Source organism: Rattus norvegicus, chromosome 7 (genome assembly GCF_021556685.1).
Source record: "Rattus norvegicus strain SHRSP/BbbUtx chromosome 7, alternate assembly SHRSP_T2T, whole genome shotgun sequence".
NCBI classification, from domain to species: Eukaryota; Metazoa; Chordata; class Mammalia; order Rodentia; family Muridae; genus Rattus; species Rattus norvegicus.
In genome coordinates this window covers 122,399,822-122,405,995 of record NC_141540.1, presented here as the reverse complement: position 1 = coordinate 122,405,995, position 6,174 = coordinate 122,399,822, and the positions used below count along the sequence as shown (strand labels likewise).

General features: G+C 47.3%; 1 long non-coding RNA gene across 2 annotated transcripts in view; it reads left to right on the top strand.

Moving 5' to 3' along the window:
- The window catches only part of LOC134479757 (uncharacterized), a 60,710-nt gene that overhangs the window by 11,240 nt on the left and 43,296 nt on the right, over positions 1-6,174 (top strand). The gene's annotated exons all lie outside the window — the stretch shown is intronic.

Below are 6,174 nucleotides of genomic sequence, written 5' to 3'. Positions count from 1 at the left end.
AAAGGTCATCGGGCTTAGCAGCAGGTGCTTTTACCCTCTTCCCATCTTACCAGCCCACCCTCCTGAACTATTTATCTCCTGACATAGACTATGATATAACTTTCTCAGAAGAGGCCACTGAGGTCTCTGCATGGCTGTGTAGTAGATTTTTCAAGCCAGATCTGTCAGGAGCGGTCTTTGTTCCCACTGGAAAATCTAGACTAGGCTTCTTCACTGCCAAGGGGCTCACACCCTTGAGCTCCGGCTCGTCTCCCTCATCCCACTATCAGTCAGTCTCCCAGGATGCAGTGCAGTTCCCATCACTTCTGAGTCCTCCCTCTACCACCAAGCTTGGGCCTCTGCTCTTTCCAGTCCACAGAAAAGATTATTATTTCTTTGTCTCTGTTTCTCTACCCACTGCATCCTTGACACACCGGAGCAGAGTTTACAAATAAATCAGATCCCCATCTCCCCCACACACCCCGAGGAGCTTCCAATAATCAAGAGTAAAATTTAGATCCCCTTCCATGGCCTCAAGACCACAATCTGACCCCTGGCTTCATTGTTAAGCTTCCCCCACCTTGCTGGCTTATTTACACACCCTCGGCCACATTGGCAATGTTCGTGGGACTCAGGCAAGTTCCTGACTCCGGGCCTTTGCCTTGCTCATGACCTTCCCAGGTGAGACACCCCCTTACCTACTACTGTGTGGCATCTTCACAGGCTACTTCCTGTCTTAACCTAGCGACTCCCCACAGACTGCTTTACTTCGCTGTGGACTTTACTCTTACATTACTTGCTCTGTTGATTGATGAGACTGTTCAGGGTGTCTCCTCCGCTGGGAGCTTCTTGAGACTTTATTTTCCACTCTGAGCCCCACCTGCCAAGGACAGTTTCTGCCACTCAGAAAGAACCCAAGGGAGACCTAAGTAAACCTCACACAACCATTTAAAACCCATCAGTGGCTCTCCATTGTGGGAGCAGACTTCACAGCCCCTGCCCTATTGACATCTAGGGTTAATTACTGGTCTCAGGGAGAGTGCCCTGTGTGTTCTAGTGTGTTTGGCAATAACCGTAATTTCTGCACTGTAAGCCGGCAGTCCCTTCTCAAAATCAGAATGTCAAATCAGAGTGTCGACAAACATGTCAAATGTATCCCTTAAAGGGTAAAAATCCCTCAGTTGAGATCCACAGACCTTTAGTGGGCCAGTTTGTAAACCGGGCTCACTTGAGGGCTAGATAAAACTCAAGTCCTAGGCTTCGCCAGGATGTCTCTTAGGCCCAGGTATAAAGTGAGAAGTCACAGTTGTAGGGGACTGCCCCACAGGATAAGCCTGTTCCCTTTGTTCTCTGGTTGCCTTACTACTTTCTTAGCCTCCCTTCTCTGTCTACAGCCCCATGGAGCTGACTCATGGCTTCCTTTCTCTGTGTCTGCCTTTTCTTCCTAGCAGAGCTGCTTACCAGTCCCTGGTCCTCCCCCCCCTCCCCAATCAGTAACACAGCCCTTGGTTTGCTCATGGAGGTAGGGAGGGCATTTGATCTACTAATGATAGTTGGAGAACCAGAAGGGCTGAGGGAATTAAGTCCCAGTCTGAGTCTAAAAGCCCAAGAACCAGGAGCCCTGATGTCTGCCCAAGGTCAGGAAAAGATATCTCAGCTCAAGCCCTGAGAACATGTTTATCCTCCACCCAATTTTGTCCCATTTTCATGAGTGGGATGCTACTGGTGAGGGTAATAGTCTCTCTCTCTCTCTCTCTCTCTCTCTCTCTCTCTCTCTCTCTCTCTCTCTCTCTCTGTAAAGCTGAGTTATCTTGACCAAATTGTACACTCACTTATCCTTCCCCAGGCGTGCCCGCTGGCTCAGTGGGCAACGCAGAGCCATACACTCATGGAGTTCTCAGTTTAAAACAGCCCTCAATGGATTATGTCTCCGAGACACTATGGAGACACTGAGGCTGTAGGAGGAAATATGGTTTCCACTCCAAGAAGCTTGCCGTTGTTCCAGAAGATAACCAGCATTACCAGACGTTTTCCTTTTATGGACTTGAAAGTGGCTGTCTGTAACATCTTCTGTTACTGTTTCTTCAGGGGGAGAGCTGAAGCACCACAGGAATAGAGCTGTATCCTGTGTTTCCTTGCATATTGTAACATAATAGCCCTGAATGCTGCCTCCAGGTGATGCTGAGCGGTAGAGGTGACCGTCCTTGAGTTGGCAGTGGAACTCAGGGGTAGGCACTTGCCTGGCTTTCGTGAGTGCAGGAAGCACTGGACTTGGTTGCCAGTACTGCCAAAAGGCAAAAGTAATGCTTTCATGTTTAAGTGTCTCTGGAATGGACTGTGAGCTTTTCTGTGGAAAAGAAATTGCGTCCCTTGCCAAAGGTTTACTCGGAGGATTTGTGTGCACGGTCAGGAGACGTTATTGACAGATCCAGACAGCTGCCGAGCAGAGCCTGCCTTACAGTCTCCACAGACACACCCCTCCCCCAGCTCCAACCAAATGAGGCAGAAAGATGAAAATGAAGGAGGGACGGGAGGGTCACCACCATTGTCGCCAGGGACATGTGTGACACTGTGCTCTCTCAGTATTTTCAATGCTAAGCACAAGGACGGGTTTCCAGGTTCACCCGTGAGTATCCATCCTTATGAGGCTACCTGGCCTTACCACCATACTTCCTCTTGCAGTCACAGCTGTGGGTAACCCTTCAGAGCCCCTTACATTCCCTCTCCTGAGTCCAGCCCACCCATCTCATGCCCTGTTCTAGGACAGACTCTTGTTAGGTAGTAACTGGAACTTTTAGGGTTTTTCGTTGTTGTTGTTTTTTCAGTCCATATTCCTTCATCCCAAGAACCTTTCCCTAAATTACTCTCAACTTCAACATGATTTAAAATTTTATGCTCTCATTACACCCATTTCCTTACTGAAGAAAACTTGGAGCAATTAGCTAAGTGGGTGAAGAAATATTCACGGAGAGTTCACTACCAAACAGCGAGCATCGGCGCGCATGTGTATGAATCCGTTGATTGCTGCACTACTCAGAGCGACATAACCGGTCACTCGTGTTCTGCTCCCATTACTCTTCAGGAGGTCATACCTAATGCCCCATGTGTACGAGTTCCTACATATGTGTGTGTGTGTGTGTGTGTGTGCATGTGTGTGTGTGCATGTGTACATACATGTGTGGAGGCCAGCAGTCAATGTCAGGTGTCTTTTTTGATTGTTTTTCAACTCATTATTATTATGATTGATTGATGATTGATTGATTGATTGAGACAGGGTTTCTCTGTGCATTCCTGGCTCTCCTAGACCTCACTCTGCAGACCAGGCTGGCTTCGAACACAGAGATCTACCTTCTTCTGCCTTCCAAGTGCTGGGATTAGAAGTGTGTGCCACTACCACCCGGCCTCCAACTTATTTTTTGAGGTAGGATTTCTCCTGGACCTGATACGTGCCAATTTGGCTAAACTGGCCATTAGCGAGCTCTGAAATCCACAGGTCTCTGCCTCCCCAGCGCTGGGATTGCAGGTGCTTGCTACCATGCCTGGTTTTTTTTTTTTTTTTTTTTTTTTTGGTTCTTTTTTTCGGAGTTGGGGACCGAACCCAGGGCCTTGCGCTTCCTAGGCAAGCGCTCTACCACTGAGCTAAATCCCCAACCCCCATGCCTGGTTTTTATGTAGATTCTGGAGGACTGAACTCATGAGGTGTGGCAGCCAGTCTAAACGTAACCATCTCCTCAACCCTCGTAACGGTCATTGCTTTTTAATTTAATTTTTTATTGATTAACATTTTTAGATTTATTTTATGCATATGAATATTTTGTCTGCGTATATATACTAACTGCATGCCTGGTGGCTAAGGAAGTCAGAAAATGGCTTCAGATCCCCTTGAACAGGAGTTATAGATGGTTGTAAGCCATCATGTCTTCTGCAAGAGCGACCAGCGCTCTCAACCACTGAGCCATCTCTCCGTCTTTCTCTCTTCACACACACACACACACACACACACACACACACACACACACACACACACACACAATCATAACCTAATGACCCATTCCTTTATTTTATTTTTTTTTCTTTTTCTTTTTTTCGGAGCTGGGGACCGAACCCAGGGCCTCGCGCTTTCTAGGCAAGCGCTCTACCACTGAGCTAAATCCCCAACCCCAACCCATTCCTTTATTATGTGTAGGTTCTTATAGTCTATGGTGTAGAGAGGTCAGAGGATAACTTTCAGGAATCAGTCCTCTCCTTCCATCATGTAGGTTCTGGGAGTCGAACTCATGCTGCCAAGCTGGTCTGTTAGCTCCTTTTCCCACTGAGCCATCTTACTGGTTCTCCGTGGATTGTTAATGTAACCCAGGGAGTACTTCAGCTCACAAGCTGGGAACTCTTTGTAAAGCAGGGAGGTTAGAGCAAACCCAGGACCCTCCTGTTCACACTTCTCTCCTGAGAAGGGTGCGCATCTCCTCTGATTTGTCTAGTGATTAAGGACAGTGTCAGCGGCAGTACCTGCTCACTATGGCTTCTAGCAAGCTAGTTCACTCTGGCTTCCTCAACTGTTGTGTTGAGATGACCATGGTTTTTCCCTCACAGGAATCAGGGCAGTTGTTCCCAACCTGTAGGTCATGACCCCTTGTGTGTGGGAGGTCTAATGACTCTTTCACAGGAGTTGAATGTTAGATATCCTGCTTATCAGATATATACATTACGAATCATGATTAGCAAAATTACTGTTATAAAGTAGCAACAAAATAATTTTGTGGTTGGGGGTTACCCCAACACGAGGAAGTGTATTAAGGAGGGGCAACATTAGGAAGGTTGAAAACGACTGCATTAGGGGGACAGTGAGTGAATTAAGCGAGTGTTCAAGAACCGGTGTGTGGCATATCCCGGTGGCTATTTTTCTTAGCTATTGGCACAGGTCAGAGACGTTAGAGATGGTATTTATGTTTTCTGTCCCTCTACTCTAACCTCATTTATGGTGTTACCCAAGGCCCTTTATTTTGCTGGGGCAACAACCGTGTTGCTTCAGCCTGAATATTAGAGTTTAATTCTGCAAGGGTGTGAATAAATGCAGGGAAATAGAGTCCTCTGATAAATGCAGTGTATTATGAATTTTTTTAACCCTGAAATAAAGGCCATTCGTCTTGATGAATACCATGTGGCTTTTCTGGGGCTCTGAGATGCTGGTCTGTATGAACCTGTCTGTCATGTGACTGGGTGAAGTCTCCTGATTCCTTCCTCAATCTTTGCTTGCCCCAAACCATTGTATCACATTGTTCTCCCAAGACTTCAGACTGAAAGTGGTTGGTTTTCTCTCTTATTTTTTTTTTTCTTAATTGCCACTGGTTCAATAGCAAGCTCATAGCCTCCAGGACCGGAGGACCTGGCCTCACCTCATAGTTGCCTCCTTCATTCTTTCTCTGATTGTCTGAGTGGCTCCTAGCATGCGGCTTGGCTTGCCGTCTTGGAAGCTTGCTTCTCTCTTCTGAAGAGCGGATGTCTTACATAACCACTTCAGAGAGATGGCGGAGGATTAGATTCGTTTGTTAATGTGGGGATGTAGAGCCTTGTATCCACAAAGCCCTGAATTTGGTCCTTAGCAGTGGGGGGGGGGGGGGAAGGAGCCACTAATATGCAAGAAAGTATCACAAGGTTAAGGGCTCTGCCCGAGCTATTTTTATTTAGTATTAGTGCGACATAATTGCGCCTACTATACCCACAAAGGGTTTCACTCGCCTGCTCTCCGACATGCGTCTCCCACAAAAGGAGACCTTCTGGAAACAATCCATGTCCAGTAGCAGGCGGCGCATGGCAATGAGCAGATGATTGCAGGGTCAGACTCTGCTCTTCCCGTGGACTCTCGTAATAAGCCGGTTTGTTGTTTCCATCTGAGATGAGCGCACCCGTTTATTCCTATTGTGCCCTGCCCTGTCACGTTTCGCACCGAGCGGTACTTTATTAATTAAACTTCCCAAAGAAAATAAACCTCCATTTCAGCCAAGATCTGCATCTTTTATAACGGACAGATGTGGCCTTTTTCGGGAGACAACCGTGTGGTGCACTATGCTCCCCGAGAGGCAGGCTTGTAGCTATAGAAACTGCAGGCTCGTCCAGGCCAGTGGCGTGGACAAGGCGGGGGTGTGCCGACTTTGTTGATATCTCTCTTAGTCACTGCTCTGCAAAAATGCTCGGGGA